Source organism: Sceloporus undulatus, chromosome 8 (genome assembly GCF_019175285.1).
Source record: "Sceloporus undulatus isolate JIND9_A2432 ecotype Alabama chromosome 8, SceUnd_v1.1, whole genome shotgun sequence".
NCBI lineage: Eukaryota > Metazoa > Chordata > Lepidosauria > Squamata > Phrynosomatidae > Sceloporus > Sceloporus undulatus.
The window spans coordinates 25935373-25952537 of NC_056529.1; the positions used below are offsets into that span (position 1 = coordinate 25935373).

Consider the following 17165-nt stretch of genomic DNA (forward strand, 5'->3'; position numbering starts at 1 on the left):
CTATCTATCTATCTATCTATCTATCTATCTATCTATCTATCTATCTATCTAGTTATGAGTTAGTTGCTCAGTATGGACTGGATCTACCTCCCCCCCCCCTTTTAAATTCTTCTTCTAATAGTTTGTTGGGTTTATTTGTGTGTGTGTGTGTGTAGAGTGTGAATGATCATTGTAAGTTTGTGCTTGCATGGGTATTCTCAAATTGCATTTTCTGTTGAAAGGCAATGAAAATTTAATTTGAAAAAATAGTTTGTAGGGTTTAGTGTAGGGTTTAGTAAGCTGTCTGTCTGTCTGTCTGTCTATCACTGTCCAACTAAAGCCTACAACCCCGCTATGCATCACACACACACGCACACACTCGCACACACATGCGTATATCTCTGGCTGGTGTACGATGCTCAGCCGGTGAGTTCATTGCGGCTTTAATTAAAATGACAGATGTTGCCGGAGAGTTCCACAGAATTAATGATAAACACAGAGGAACTTGCCAATCAAGGCGGCTATTGTGAAACATCCAACGGATTTTTCCCCTCCTCCTCCTCTTCCTCCTCTTTTTTTGGCAAAGATCCTTGATTGCATTTGAATGAAGCCCAGCCAATGGGATGGCCTTGCCCAAGCTCACCTCCCAGCTGTGTTGGAAGGCTTGGGGGTGGAAAGAACACACACAACACAACACAACACAACACACACATAGGGAGAGGAGACTTTGGTCTCCCAGAGTTGCTGTTTTGGCCTTCAAGTGGATTTATGGCAAAGTGGACTTATGGCATAAGTCATATGCCATAAGTGGACTTAGGTCAACCCCAGAAAGGAGAGACCTCCAAGTCCACTTCAGCTCAACAGTCCTTCTCAGGCCTTGTAGACTCAGAGCAGCTTAGGTTTCCTTGACCAAGGCCGCATCCACACTGTAGAAGTAACCTGGTTTGACACCACTTTTAAGGCCCAAGGCTTGTGGAATTCTGGGAATTCTAAGGCCACCTTAGGAGACCCCAAGAACCAAACTACTATTCCTTTTGATGGTCACCAGCTGGAGTTAGCCAGATTGCATCCACTTCATCCCAGCTTCTGGAGGCAGCTAAAGAGATCTTGGTAAGGCAGAAGAAGGCCTTAGGAAAAGAGGAAGACTGTATGCCAGGTGCTGCATCCACGTTGCAGAAACAATCCAGTTTGATGCCATAAGGCTATGGAAATTCTGGGAACTGTCGTTTGTTGTGATACCAGAGCTTTGCCTACATTTGGCAAAGGAAGCAACTGCTGGACCACAATGCAAAACATGACGTGGACCCAGATTGAAGCGGATAAAATTCTGCCCTGGGGTCACATATGGCCCTATAAAATGTTTCCATGGCTCAGTTTCCCCCAGACTCCCTGGAAAGCCCTTCCTATGACACCCCCATCAAAGAAGCCTCCAGGAGTGGCAACTCACCAGCATGAAGTTATAGTTTTGAGATCAGGGTTCAAATCCTGGCTAGGCCATGGAAGCCCCCTGGGCAGCCTTAGGCAAGTCACATCAACCTCAGAGGATGGCTATGGCAAACCCCTCTGAAGGAACTTGCCAAGAAAGCCCCATGATAGGTTTGCTTTGGGGCTCTCAGGCAGGGCAGGCAAAATATCTTACAAAATTATAAACCCCAGAATCTTATAGCCTTGACCCATGGCCCTTAAAGTGGCATCAAACTGCATTAAATCTGAAGTGTAGATGCAGCCAGGCTCAGTTTCCAAAAGTTTGCTCATCTTGTAGTCTCCCTTTTCTGGCTGTCTGTTAGACTGGTCTAGGACTCTGGAGACCAGGGTTCGATTCCTGGCTTGGCCTTGAAAGCCACTGGGTGACTTTGGCCAAGTCACACTCTCTCAGCTTCAGAGGAAGGCCATGGCAAACACCTCTGAACAAATCTGGCCAAGAAAAGCCCAGGATAGGGTCACCATAAGTCACAAATGACATGAAGGCACACAGCAAACACATTACACTCTTCAACAGCTCTTACAGTCAAGGGGTTCTTCAAGGAGCATTGAAGGTGGGGGGCATTACTGTAATTGCATCTATTGTAACTGGGCAGGCTTTGCCTTCCCAGCCTTCTCAGGGCCCATGTCTGGGGTGGTTTGCAGACTTCCAGAGTCTAAAAATCTGGGGGGAAATGCATTTCCAAGCTCCAAACGAAGCAAAAAAACCACCTAATTAGTATAAAAGTTAAGATTTTAGAGGATGGGGACCTCCTTGTTTTCAAGGAATATAGGGATGCTTTTCAGCTTGAGGCATTTTGGGGCTTGCAGTGAATTAAATATTCAACGGCTTTGCAGTGGTGAATAAAGAGATCATTAATATAAATTGATTCCAGTGTTTCAAAGGCGGGGAAGGGGCTGGCGGAAGGCAATTTCGAAGTGTATAAACGACATTTATTAAGAGAATCAGGGAGTCTAGAAGGGTTTAAACAGTTAAAAGCACCTAAAAACAATATAAAATGATGTTAAAAGTTTAAAAGCCATGACAAATACACATGCTCAGTATACAAATCCTCATGGCATGCTTATGTTTTAAACACTTGCTTAAATACAATAAAATAAACCACCTTCTTTGGAGGTCTTTAAACAGAGGCTGGATGGTCATCTGTCGGGGATGCTTTGACTGAGAGTTCCTGCATGGCCCTTGGGATGAGGAGATCTGTAGCACCCATGGTCACTCTGGGTACATCTACGCTGTGGAAATAATGCAGTTTGACCCCACTTTAAGTGCCGTAGCTTCAGCCTATGGGATCCTGGGATTGGTAGTTTTGCAAGGTCTTCAGCCTTCTCTGCCTGAGAGTGTTGGCGTTTTCCAAAACTACAGATCCCAGGATGCTGTAGGATGGAGGCTTGGCAATTAAAAAGGGCTTGAAAAGGTATTATTTCTGCAGTGTGGATGCACTCTCTCTCCTCTCGCTGTAGCCCTTGGATCCTTCAAGAATAATTTAAATTCAAAGGGGGAAATGGGGAAAGTATTGTGGGATTTCTTTCTTTCCAATTCTAGGAGGTTAGATCCATAGGATTGTAGTTTGTAGATCAAGGGGAGTTCTAGTGCCACTCTATTCTGCTTTGGTCAGGCCTCACCTGGAATATTGTGTCCAGTTCTGGCACCACAATTCAAGAGGGATGTTTTAACTATTTAATTAGTACAACTTTGTATTTTTAATGCTTTGTATTGTTTGTAACTTGTGCTGTTTTACATTTGGTTAGCTGCCTTGAGGCCCTATACCAGGAGGAAGGCAGGATATAAAATAATAATAATAACAACAACAATAATAATAATGACGCCAAACTGGAAAGTGTCCAGAAGAGGGCGACCGAAATGGTGATGAAAGGTCTGGAAACCACCAAACCCTATGAGGAGAAACTTAGGGAGCTGGGGATGTTTAGCCTGGAGAAGAGAAGGTGAAGAGGTGATAGGATTGCCCTGGTTAATTATTTGAAAGCATGCCATATTTATTATTATTATTACTGTATTATTATTATTATTATTATTATTATTATTATTATTATTATTATTAATTAGTGTCCAGAGGAGGGTGACCAAAATGGTGAAAGGTCTGCAAACCACCAAGCCCTTATGAGGAGCTGGGTATGTTTAGCTTGGAGAAGAGAAGGCTAAGAGGTGATATGATACATTAAGATAGATATTTGAAGGGGTGCCATATTGAGGATGGAGCAAGCTTGTTTTCTGCTGCTCCAGAGAACAAGACCCAGAGCAATGGATTCAAACTATAGGGAAAGAGATTCCACCTCAACATTAGGAGGAACTTCTTGAAGATAAGAGCTGATCCACAGTGGGATATCTTGCCTTGGAGTGTCTTCTATCAGAGGGAGTGCTTTGACTATGTGTTCCTCCATGGCAGATTGGGGTTGGATTGGATGGCCTCTTGGGGTCTCTTCCAACTCTTGGTTTCTATGATTCTGCCATTTCTTTCTCCTCGATTAAGGCAACCAGGGGAGGAGAGGAAGGAGCTATGCTCTCAAAGGCCCCCCATCAGATCTTCCCGCAGGGAGAAGGCGATGAAAAATAGGATGCTTATGCTGGGCTCGGAGTCATTTGTCTTCCGACAGTTTTACAAGCAGTTGCTGGCTTCCCAAAGTAGCAACAAGAAGGAGCCAAGAAAGACCCCATAAAACCCAAACTCAGAGCATGCGTCACCAATCCAGGAGTTTATGGGGCATGAGACAGGAGAGGCTTGGACCTCCATCTTCTTCTGCAGGATTAAAGAGGGGAAGCCTGGTCAAAAAGGTTTGGTTCTGACTCTCTTTGGACCTCTTCTTTGTAGGCAAAGAGTGTTTCCTTAGGAGCAAGTGGGCTTGCTTGGTTGCTGCTGTATGCTTCCAAGTGGACCCTGAGGCTGCATCCGCACTGCAGAAATAATCCGGTTTGACCCCACTTTGGAGTTTATCACACAAAGGAGATTGTGAGTTTATCCCGTGAATATCCCGGAATAATTGCGTCATTGTGCATAACGGTTTCACACGACGTTGCACAAAACCCGCCATTAAAGTGGCTACAAAGAAGCATTAATGTACATCTTTTTACTTTCGGGATTCCAGCGACAATGCATTTCCGATATCGCTTTATTTGTGCAGTTGCGTGTGATAATCATTCATGCAATTGCTTTATCTGTGGGATGCTTTAAATGCACTTTAATCTCTTTCATGCCGAAATTTGCCCCAGTGTGATGAACGCCCACAACAGCCATGGCTCAATGCTAGGCAATTCTGGGACTTGTAGTTTGTTGTGGTGCCAGAGCTCTGTTTAACAGTCTTACTTTTTGGGCAACAGGCCTGTGGTTTGTGGCGTGGGACTGTGTCTCAACCTCTTGTTGATGTGTTTAGTGTCCTCAGGTTGTTTCCAACTAGGGTTTTCTTGGCGAGATTTGTTGGGAGGAGGTTTGCCATGGCCGCCTTCCGCTGAGGCTGAGAGTGTGTGACATGTCCAGGGCCACCGAGGATGTTTCTGGGACTAAGCAAGGACTTGAACCCTGGTCCTAGTCCTAGTCCTAATCCAGCACTCAAACCACTGTGTTGTTGTTGTGTGCCTTGTTTCTGACATATGGAGACCCTGAGACAAAACCTATCAGAGGGATCTTCTTGGCGAGTTTTGATCAGAGGAGGTTTGCCTTCCATTGAGGCTGAGAGAGTGTGACTTGCCCAAAGTCACCTGTTGGGTTTCCATGGCCGAACTGGGAATCGAACCCAGGTCTCCAGAGTTGTAGCCCAACACTCAAAGCACTGTTATGTTTAAATAGGTTAATTTTATTTGTTGAACGTGTTTTATGGTATCGTGTTAGTTTTAAGTATTACACTTTATGACTGTGACCCAAAGGCCTCAATCCTTTGAGGAGAGGTGGGCTATGAATAAATATTGATGATGATGATGATGATGATGATGATGATGATGATGATGATGATGCCACACCGGCACTAAGAAAAATGGGACTTTCTTGGCCCGATTTCTTTAGAGGAGGTTAAGCCAGGTCCTTCCTCTGAGGCTGAGAGAGTGTGACTTGTCCAAGGAAACTGAGGAACCCTTCCTTGCAAGAAGGAACCCAGGAACCCAGTGCAGGAAGATCTTGGCATTGCCTTTCCTAGGTTTCCAAGGCATCAGGATGGCCTTTTCCTCTTGAGATCTTCCTCCTTCGGTAAATAAATGGACAATGCAACCCTCCCTTTTGCCTTTGGCTGCCTTTCTCTTTCTCTCTTTCTGGACCCAGAGAAGCCATCTCTTTTGTATGCAGCTGAATCGGGCAGCTGCTTTCTTCAAGAGAGCGTGCAAAGGATACAGAGAGATGGATGAGAGCTTTTTTGCTTTTTGCATTGAAGCAAAGCAATATTTTGATTTTAATTTTAATATTGATTTTTTTGGACCTCGGGGTTTTTGGAAAGCTGGGCAGGAGAGCCAGGAGACCCTCCCAGGAGGTGGATGGGAGGCTGGGGAACCCCTGGAGGTTTACTCAGGAGTCAGACCTCTTCCTGCCATGGATTTGAGGCTGAGACAGTGTCTCTCTCTCTGTGTGAAAACGTTGTTGCCCTTTTGCAGTCGCGTTGGGACCGTGCAAGCTCTGGCCTGGGTGGGTTTACTCGGAAGCAAGAGGTGGAGTAGGGGTTGGGGGCTAGGGTTCTGGATGGAGCCCTGAGTTCGAATCCTGTTAGGGGCGAGGGATTTGACCCACCTCTTTTTCAGGAGTTCTGCCCTCCTTAGTTATCATTTCCATTCCCACCCCCCAGTTATTCAGAGGAGGATGGCCATGGTTCCTTTGAGGCTGAATGAGTGTGGCTTGCCCATTGGGGGCTCCTTGGCTGGGCAGGATTCGAACTCGTGACTCCCAGAGCTGGGGCTCTCTTTCTCAGCCTTCGCCTCCCTCGTTTTGGAGATAGCATCGAAGGAATACCAAGATCGGGGTGGAGGGGAGGGGCCGGTTCCCGAGGATCTCCTTTTCCTCCTCTTTTCTCTCACCCTCCTCTTCTTCCTCCTCCTCTCCCTCCCCATCTTCCTGCGTTTCCTCTTCATCTTCTTTCTCCTCTTCCTCCTCTTCGTCTCTCTCCTTCCTTCTCCTTCCCTCTTCTTCTTGATCATCATTTTCATCTTCCTCCTCCTCTTGCCTTTTTCTCCTCTCCCTCCTCCTCCTCGTCCACCTGTTCCCCCTCTTGCTTTCCTCATTCCTTCGTCCTATCATCTCCTCTTCTTTTTCCTCCTCATTCCCTTTTCTTCCTCCTCATTCTCTTCCTTCCCTCCTCTCCTTCCCCCTTTTCCTCCTCATTCCTTTTTCTTCCTCTTCTTCCTCCTCTTCTTCTTACTCTCCATTCCTTCCTTCTTCTTCCTCCTCCTCCTCTTCTTCCTTCTCATTCCCTCTTCCTCGTCCTGTTCTTCCCCTTCTTCTCCTCCTCCTCCTCCTCCTCTTCTTCCTTTTATTCCCTCTTCCTTATCATCTTCATTCCTTCCTCCCCTCTTCATCTTCATCTTCCTCCTCTCCTTCCTTTCTCCTCCTCCTCTCCCTCTCTCTCCATTCCCAGCCAAGGACGATGGTGGTGGGGAAAGCCAGCGGAGGGACGGAGGGAGGCAGCTCCGCAGATGGAAGCCTTCTTCCTTTGGCAGGTAAGGAAGGGGCTTTCTCTGGCTGCTGCTCTCCGCGAGAGGAGACCCATTGGATCCATGGCTTACCTAGAAGGGTTGAGTTGCCCTTGAGGGAGGTGGTGGTTGGGTGCCTTCAAGCCCTTTCCGACTTTAAGGCGACCCCAAGGTGAACTGATCTAGGGTTTTCTGGACCACCAGATTTGTTCAGAGTAGTTTCTGCCCTTGCCTTCTCCTGAGGCTGAGAGAGTGTGACTTACCCATTGTTGTAGTGGTGATGGTTGCATGTCTTCAGGTAGTTTCTGACTTATGTTGACCCTAAGTCGACTCTATCGTGATGTTTTGCTTAACAAGTTTCTTCCCAAGTGTGTGTGTGTGTGTGTGTGTGTGTGTGTGTGTTGCTGCTGAGGCTGAGAAAGTGTGACTTGGCCAAGGTTCCCCCAGTGGGTTTCTATGGCCCAGCCAGGCTTTGAACCCTGGTGTCCAGAGTCATAGTCCAATGCTCAAACCACTACACCTGTTGTCGCTGTTGTTATGCGCCTTATGGTGACCCTATCATGGGGTTTTCTTGTTAAGATTTGCTCAGAGGGGGGTTTCCCATTGCCATCCTCTGAGGCTGAGTGTGACTTGGCCAAGGTTCCCCCAGTGGGTTTCTATGCCCCAGCCAGGCGTCAAACCCTGTTCTCCAGAGTCATGGTCCAGCCCTGAAACCGTGCCGTCTGTGAAATTTTTGTTTTGCTGTGAAAAATTGCAAGACCATTTGGTGGGGTCCCAACTGGAGTGGACCCATGGCTTCAATGGGGCCAGAGACAGATTGCCTTGAAAGCTTAGGCTGAAGGGGGGCAAGAGGCTGGCTGTTTCTCCCAGTTTCCCCCTGCAGCTTTCCAATGCAAAATGTCATTAGCGCAGCAAATCGAAGAAAGCAGCATGGAGCCTCTCTTTGCCCCCAGCATCCATTCGGAGTGAGAGCGAATTGCATCTCCCTCCAACTCCAGGGGGCTTGGGGAGGAAAGAGAGGGAGGCCAGCAAGCCAAGGCTTGTTTGCTTTTTCCTCCTGTTGTGAGTGTATTGTTGTTGTTGTGTGCCTTCAAGTCCTTTCCGACTTGACTTATGGAGAGCCGAAGTGGTGCCATGGTTTCTGGACTAGGACTCTGGGTTTTAATCCTGGCTTGGCCATGGAAGCCCACCTTGGGCACATCACACTCTCTCAGCCTCAGATAGGTTTTTTTGGTGGGTTTTTCGGGTTATGCGGCCATATTCTAGAAGAGTTTGCTCCTGACATTTCACCAGCATTTGTGGCTTTGTCATATTGACATCCTCACATACCTATGGCATGCATATCTATCTATCTATCTATCTATCTATCTATCTATCTATCTATCTGTGCCTGACTTCCACTCTGCCAAATGCATCTGAGGATGTGGACTTGAATCTTGGAACGCTCAGGCTGCCAGCTTCTTTCTTTCTGTGAGTCTCCAAGATCTCTCCACGTACTTATTGGAGGCACACAACAACAAGAAAGGTGACCGTATTTTCTTAGCAAGTTTCTTCGGAGAAAGGGTTTGCCATGGCCCTCCTCTGAGGCTGAGAGAGTGTGACTTGCCCAAGGTCTGTCAGTGGGACTTGCAGGCATGCGCATGGCTCTGAACCTTGATCTCCTGGAGTCCTGGATCTAATTTCTACTGCAGAAATAATACATTTTGTGGGTAGGAAGCATAGCCAGGGTTTGAGAAAGTTACATGTTTCTGGATGCTGCCTGGGGGGATTCTGGGAGTTGTAGTCCCAAAAAGGAACTTCTTTTTGAGCACAGTATGGCACAACACACACTGCTCTAGCAGCATCAGATGATCTTTTCTTGTTTCTACGATCCATTGTGTGCGGATTATGCGGCCTTCCAGATATGGTTGCACTACATAGCTCATCGTTCCTCTGCTGGCTGGGGCTGCTGGGAGCTGCAGTCCCAAGAACATCTCAAGAGCCTCCCTTTGGCCTCTCTGGATGACGGGGAATTTTGACAGCAAAAAAGTCTCCCATCGATTTCTTTTTAGAGACGTTTTGGATTTTGCATCAAGCAGGGAGCATCACCAATGCCGCAGCATTTTTATTCACATCGGTTTCCCATCTTTTCAGCATCCTTGCTGGAAAAACAGACATTGATCCAAACACTGCAGCAATGAAGGACTGAGGAAGGGAAAACGCTCAGCATGCCTTCAATTGCTGAGTTCCTGATCAGGTACTTGGGGGGGAAAAGTGGGTCTTTTAAGCTGTTGGAAAAATCCATCATTCTCTCTCTTGTTTGGGGTTTCGTTTGAACAGGATTTCCTGCATGTTCTGCATTCTCATCTCACATCCTCCTCCATTTGCTCTTCCTATCCTTCGAAACGCATGGTCATATAAATACCTTTGTGTATCCAAAACCCACAACGCACCGATGCCTTGATAGGATGCACAACATACACGCTGCAAGCTTTCAAAGCTCCGTCAGCTTCTTCCTCAGACAAAGGTGTTAAAAGTCATACAGGGGAAAGGAAAATATGATGACGGTCCAGTCTGCACTGCAGAAATAATCCAGTTTGACCCCACTTCAACTCTCCTGGCTCAATGTTACATAATTCTGGGGATTGGATTATTATTTATTGATTATATTAATGTGTGTCCTGCTTTTCTCCCAAAACCGGGACCCAAAGAATTGTAGTTTGTTGTGGCACCAGAATTTGATGACAGAGAAGGCTCAATGTCTCACAAAACTACAGACCCCAGAATTCAGTAGCATGGTAGTTAAAGCAGTATCAAACTGGATTATTTCTGCAGTGCAGATGCAGCCAGTGTTAGAATCACAGGCCTATATTTTGTCAAGATGACCCTGTGACCCCAGAAAGCTCCATACAAAAACTCCCCCTTTTTTAATCTCCACACTTTTATTCTTTCCTTTTTCTCCTCCTTTCGCTCCCCTTTTGTTTCTCCATCCCCAAAATGGAGATGGAAACTCGATTTATTTACCCAATCTTGTCATCAGCTAGTAGGGATGGAGGTACTACTTGCATCTGTAAAAGTAAAAACCATTTGCAGCCTGAAAAACTGCCTGCCTTGTTTGCTTTCTATCAGCTTCACTTGGGGAAAGTAAGGTGAGAGATTGATGCATGCATGACTTTGCTACTCTGCAAAAGGAGGCTGATTCCTAATAGTTTTAGCTTTCACATTTTTGGCCTGTGATTCCCAGATTCCTTCGGTTGACTAAAGCAGTACTCTGAAAAGTTTTCTTTTGCAATCCCTTTTTTCTATTCTATGCTGTTTGGGGGAGCTTGGAAACCATATTAACTTTTCTAAGCTCTGCTTCTTTTGTATCGAACCTTCTTGCATCCTTTCCAAGGTTAGCAAAGCTGGACAAAAGTCTGTCCTCAGTGAATGGTGGGGACCATACAAAATGGGGGACGTCCCTTTAAATCCCTTCCATCCACAGCCGGCATGAAAAGGTTTTGTAGCCTTTGACACCATCTGATGGGAATCCGTTCTGGCCATCTCTTCTCCATCAAAGCCGTCCATCTTTGAGCAGCGTCTGAGACTGACAATGGAACTGCAGTATCTGAAACCATCTCAAAAGCATCTGACAAGTGGCAGTTCATATCTGACAGCATTTTCCCATATAGCTGACAACGTTAAAGGGTATCTGATAGAGATTTTGGAACTGGACTTAGACCACTTGATATTAAACTTTGTGCCGTCTGTTGAATGCGGACGCCGACCTTTGAATCTGAGATCTGATGGAACCAAAGTTGGAGCTTCAGAGCCGAGTGATATCTCTTTTTAAAAGCTGAACAATGGCATTGGAAAACCTCCCACGCTTTTGAGGCTTTAGCTCAAATGTCCTTTTGGCTGGATTTGCAAAATCAACCACAAGTAAGATGATTGGAGGAGCAACCGATTCAAGAACCAAGCACTATTTTGTTGTTTCATTCCAGCTTGACAGGATCACAGGCAGCCATACAAGTCCAAGGGCCAAGCCCTGTGGTTGAAGTCAGAAAAACAAGTTCTCCAAGCTCTTGGGCTAAGCTTTTTCTTCTTAGATTCACGTATTTCATGTGTAAGGGACAGGTTCCTTGGGTGGCTTATACATGGACAAGTTCCTTATCGAAACAGTTGGACGTTTTCATCCACTGCAGAAAACCCTCATTCTAGTCAACGTTGTGGATGCAGAGTTCCAGTTGTGCATTTGGATGCGCATGGAAATGTATACATTTTTTTAGCTTGGAGACGACGGAGAGGTGATGTGAGAGCCGTCTTTAAATATCTGATGGGGATGTCATGTAGAAGATGGCGCGAGTTTGTTTTTTGATGCTCCGGAGACTAGAACACGTACCCATGGATCGAAACAACAAGAAAAGAGAGCCCTCTTAAACATTAGGAAGAACCTCTTGACCTTTCCCATCTTGAAAGAAGCAGCTAAGGCACCTAACACAGCAGCAAGCAGAAAAATGCCCCTTGGTCAAAGCAAGTCAAAGGTAGATTGCGATTTCTTTTTCTGCGTTTGTTATTTCTCTTTCAACATCCTTTCACATTTGGAAGGTAGGTGAGTCAATGACAGCCGGTGGCCACTGGTGGACTTCCATATCAGGAGGGCAGCAACTCCATTCTGGGCTTTAGTACGAACTGCAAAGGAGGGATCCAAAATAGAGAATCTCATTCCTCTAACAGCTTGAGCACCTTGGATAGCTTTAAACGTTAAACTAAAACCTGGAACAGACTTTTTGCACAGTAGCCCTCATCCTGTGTAATGTGTGGCAATGATCCATTTGGAATGACAACTCTCAGAATCCCCAGCAGTTACCAAGAGTTTTGGGGAGCTGCAGAAAGAAAAGGTGCTTTGGCTTTGCATGGTGAAGTTTCCCAGATCAGTCTCTCTTTGTTCCAGGCCAAGCAGCAAATGGAACAGAATGAGATCTCGGCCTGAGACTTTGGAGAGACGCTGCCAGTCAGAGCGGTAGACACTGTTTGCGAGATGAAACAACCATTTTGGCTTAGGAACGGTGTTCTTGAGAGTCATGCCTGGTTCCTGATTTACAGTGCCCTTGGGGCCAGGTTAAGGCATAACTTTTTTAATTTGTCTAACCTCTCCGTCTGCCTTTGTAATTGAAATTGTAATTGAAATTTTTATTGCTGACTTTTATTAGCGCAGGTGGATATTCTTTTTAGTGCTTCTGTGTTCAGTTCAAATAACTTTTTTGTTGTTGTTTATGTTGTGCCCTGCCCTGGAATCTCAGAGGATGGAGCCTGGCGGAGAAAAGATACTACCAGCCCATCCCAGGCTCTATGGTCTTCGGATATGCTTGTATCAGTAGTATTATTACTTGTAGTAGTAATACATTTAAGGGTAGCAACGTTAGCCATGCAGCATAATACAGTGGTCCCTTGATATCTCCTGGAGATTGGTTCCAGGATCCCCTGTGGATACCAAAATCTGTTGATGTTCAAGTCCCAATAAATATAACGTATAGTTACATTGGCATTCTTTAGCTAAAATGCAAAATCAAGGTTTGCTTTTTGGCATTTTTATATATATATTATTTAAATATTTTCTAGCTGTGGATGCTTGAATCCATGGATAAAGACTCCATGGATATGTGAGGAACAATTGTACAACTGAAAGACGCAAAAGACATCTTGCAAGCTTTCTAAGCTTCGCCGGATTCTTCCTCAGGCTTTTTAACATGATGCAAAAGCCAGTGAAGCTTCGAAAGCTTGCAAGATGTCTTTTTGGGCAGGTTGGTCAGCCAAGAAAAAATGGCCATCCCCATTGTGTAGATTTTGGATTTCACGGTAATAATAGAAGTCCAGGAGTAACAGTTGCAGTCGTACTAGTGACAGAGCGCTATGGCAAACTTCCTGTGCTCCAGTTCTGGAAGTAATTTTAGCAGTTCCTCTGGTCAGATCAGAACCTCTAAGAGGAGCTGAATGCAGAGCAGAGCAGACCAGACTCGAGTCGGAGAAAGAGAGTAAAGCAAGGGAGATGAACAACCATTTCAAAAGAGTTCGGCAAGCAGTCATTTCAGACCTCTGGAGCAGAGGAGGAGGAGGAGGAGACGTGTGGTGTCTGAGAGAAGGAAGGCAAGGAGAGGGGCATATATATTTCTGTCTGCCAGTGAGTCTAAAATGGCAGGTGCGCATACACACATGTGTGCGTAGGGGTGCATTTGGCTTTTGTTGTTGTTGTTGTGCGCCTTCCAGTCATTTGTAACTTGCAGCAACCCTAAAGCAAACCTATCATGTGGTTTTATTGGCACATTTCTTCAGAAGGGGCTTGCCATGGCCTTCCTCTGAGGCTGAGAGTGTGTGACTTGTCCATGGCTAAGCAGAGATCCGAACCCTGGTCTTCAGAGTCATCGTCTCTAGGGAGCCCTGGTGGTGCAGTGGTTAAATGCCAATGCTGCAGCCATTCACAGCCACAAGGTTGTGAATTCGATCCCAGGCAGGGCTCCAGGGTCCGCTCAGCCTTGCATCCTCATTTGCTAAAATGAGTATCCAGCTGGTTGGGGGCAGTTAGCTTACAGACTACAAACTGCTTAGGGAGTGCTTAAGTGTACTGATAAGGGGTATAGAAATGTACTTGCTATTGCTTGCTATAGTTCAACACTGGAGTTATGGTTTATGCCTTGACCTACTCAAAGCCTGCAAAGTTGCTGAAAGGGAAATTAGGTCTCTGGCTTATGGACCCTATCATGGGGTTTTCTGGGGCTGAGAGTGTGTGACTTGCCCAACATCACCCAGTGGGTTTCCATGACTGAGCCCTGGTCTCCATAGTCCAATGCAAACCGCTACGCCACGCTGGCTTTTACTAAAGGGGTATTAAAATTAAAGTGGTGACTTCTTTTTAAACCACTAAAATGGCTTTGATGTGATCTGTTGGTTAATTTTAATGAAGTGTGTTGATAATGAAGGCTTTCGAGGCATCTACTTTCATCATATACTTGCTCACAGATGCACACTGACTCACTATTCCAGGTGTGTTAGACAGCCCCCCATCTTTCCTTCTAACATACTGGCTGGGAATGATGGGCCCTGTAGTCTAACATATCCAGGGGACATTGGGATAGCGAAGAAGTTGGAATCACACAACCCAACAGAAGTCCTTGGACTGATTCTCCCAGCAGCCCCAGCCAATGGTGAAGAATGCTTGGAGTGGCGGTCCAAAAAAGAGTGAAAAGCAGTGTAATTTCGACCCTTATAGCAGCGATTCCCAAACTTTGGTTCTCCAGATGTTTTGGATTTTAACTCCTACAATCCCTGACTATTGGTCAAGCTGGCTGGGGCATCTGGGAGCTGAAGTCCAAAACATCTGGGAACCACAATGCAACCAGTTGGGGATGTTTAGCCTGGAGAAGAGAAGATTAAGAGGTGATATGATAGCCCTGTTCAAATATTTGAAAGGATGTCATATTGAGGAGGGAGCAAGCTTGTTTTCTGCTGCTCCAGAGACTAGGACCCGAAGCAATGGATGCAAACTGCAGGAAAAGAGATTCCACTTGAACATTAGGAGGAACTTCCTGACAGTAAGGGCTGTTCGACAGTGGAACAAACTCCCTTGGAGTGTAGTGGAGTCTCCTTCCTTGGAGGTCTTCAAACGGAGGCTGGATGGCCATCTGTCGGGGATGCTTTGATTGGGATTTCCTGCATGGCAGGGGGTTGGACTGGATGACCCCTGTGGTCTCTTCCAACTCTATGATTCTATGATTCAGTTGTAGCACCTGCTTCTCAGTCGCAGGAAATCTCTCTTTGAATTCCCCATCTTTCCTAAGTCAGAGTCATGACTTAGGGCTTGCGTTTCTTTCTCCCCTGCTCCGTCTCCCGCTTTTTATTTTCTTATTTCATTTTGAATTGTGATTATTTTTCTTGCCTTTGAGATACAGCCAGATTAGTCGGTGGCTCTGGCTGTTTTCAAGGAGCCGGGGAGAGAGGGAAAAACCTTATATCGTCCCAGTGGCAGAAACTCCAGGAGGGAATGGAGATCAGGGCTGTGCAAAAGAACGGGTTCTTCTCCTGTCTGGGTAGAGAAATCCTATTTGATCATTAGGAGGGGCAAGATCTAAGGCCTCCCCTGAAGGGAAGATTAACTCGGAAAGGTCAGGTTTTGAGGAAGGAGGGTTGTGCGAACGTGCGAAGGGGGGAATGTTGTTTGTACAAATTATTTATTTTGAACACCGAGGCGCAGGTGGATCATGCTGGTAAAACCACAAAGATTATAATCCTCCCTATACGAAATAGGGAGCAAGGCAAAAGGCCTTTCTACAGCCAGAAAAGATGATTTTCTATTACTCCGGGAAGGAGCTTATGCAATTTGAGGGTGCTGTTTCTCTCCTCTGACTATTAGGCCATACCACCTAACATGGCATTGGACTATGACTTTGGAGACCAGGGTTCGATTCCCAGCTCGGCCATGGAAACCCACTGGGTGAGCTTGGACAAGTCACACTCTCTCAGCCTCAGGGGAAGGCCATGGCAAACCACCTCTGAACAAATAAGAAAACCCCAGGAAAGGATTGCCATAGGTCAGAAACGACTTCGAGGCACACGACAACGTATTAAAAGCCCTGTCCAGGGTTTTGGACCCTCTTTCCAAAATAGCTCCAGTGTCTTGGATAGCTCCTTTTAAAGTTTGGACTAGAAACCAGAGCAGATTGACCATCCCAATGACATGGAAACCACCAGCTGCCTCAACCACTGGGTTGTGTGTTGTTGTTTGAGCATCCCACTCAAAAGGATCCCTGACCAGCATTCCTAATATGAAGAGTGCCCTGTTTTCCTTCATATCTAGTTGTGGATCATGAAAGGCAAGAGACAGGAGGAGATCTCAAGGGACTTTGTGTTTTCAGAAAAGAGGGTCAGCCATTGATTCTTTATTCCTGAATCCTGAGTCCAGCCTGATATATGGACCACCATTCATTCATTCCTTTTAAACAATTGCCTGTCTGTCGCCTTTCCTGCAAAGAGCTCAAGACCAATGTACAGTTGGCCCTCCAGATGTGTGGCTTTGACTTTTCTGGACCTGATTATTCATGGATTTGATTAATACGTTCTCTCTAGGTCCTCCAGCGCAACTCTGCCTGATGTTGACCAACCATGTGAGATAGAGCATTGCATCCATTCAATTGACCAGCTTTCATTCCAGTATCCCTCAGATCCAGACCACAGCCAAGGCTTGTCGATTCTTTCTATACAATATTGCCAAAATCCGACCATATCTCTCCGCCTCTACTGCCAAGATCCTGGTCCATGCCCTAGTGATCTCACGACTTGATTACTGTAACGTCCTCCTGGCTGGGCTTCCTCTTTCTCACCTCCGTCCTTTAATCTCTGTCCAGCATTCAGCTGCACGCATTATCACTTCCACCCACCGCTTTGACCACATCTCTCCTGTGTTGGCATCCCTTCACTGGCTCCCCCTCCCTTTCTGCATTCTGTATAAGCTCCTGCTGTCGACATTTAAAGCCCTCCATGGACTGGCCCCTCCTTACTTATCAGACCTTCTTTCTCCTCACCTTCCCACCAGGGCCCTCCGTTCTGGTAGTCAAGGGTTCAAGTCCCAGCCCAGGATTTCCTCTGCCCCATCCTGGATTCGCCCCTTTTCACTCGCTGCCCCTCACTCCTGGAACCTTCTTCCCCCGCGAACAAGAGCCATCACTTCTTTAACCAGCTTCAAAACGGAGTTGAAAACCATCCTGTTCAGAGAAGCCTTCCCAGGCATTGCATAATTGTTGCTTACTATTTGATGTTCTTGTGGTGCCTGTTTATCAAACCATTTCCTGTATTGCTATGTATTGTATATGCATTATCCTACTTGAGAGTATTTTCCCTGGATGAAGATTAACCTTCCATTATGAAGCCAAGCCCTCCCTCCAGTCCATCTGCCTTGGTCCAGGCCTCAGAGGTAGAGAGGAACTGCTGGACCTCTTACCCTTTCCCTCCACCACTCCCTTCTCCTTCTGTGTCAGGTCTTTTTAGATTGTAAGCCCCAGGGCAGGGATCCGTCTAACGAAAAAGATTGCATGTACAGCGCTGTGTAAATTTACAGCGCTTCATAAATAAAGGT

General features: G+C 46.1%; 1 protein-coding gene across 5 annotated transcripts in view; it reads left to right on the forward strand.

Moving 5' to 3' along the window:
• Positions 1 to 17165, forward strand: part of ELFN1 (extracellular leucine rich repeat and fibronectin type III domain containing 1) — a 194798-nt gene that overhangs the window by 62048 nt on the left and 115585 nt on the right. The window contains exon 1 of one of the 5 annotated variants that reach the window (XM_042437436.1): positions 6993 to 7108. The exons of 2 other annotated variants lie outside the window; for them this stretch is intronic. The gene's annotated coding sequence lies outside the window, so the exon portion shown is untranslated. Of the gene's footprint in view, positions 1 to 6992; positions 7109 to 9267; positions 9318 to 11529; positions 11584 to 17165 lie in introns of those variants that run through there. 2 more of the 5 variants (XM_042437438.1, XM_042437439.1) reach the window with 2 other exon arrangements.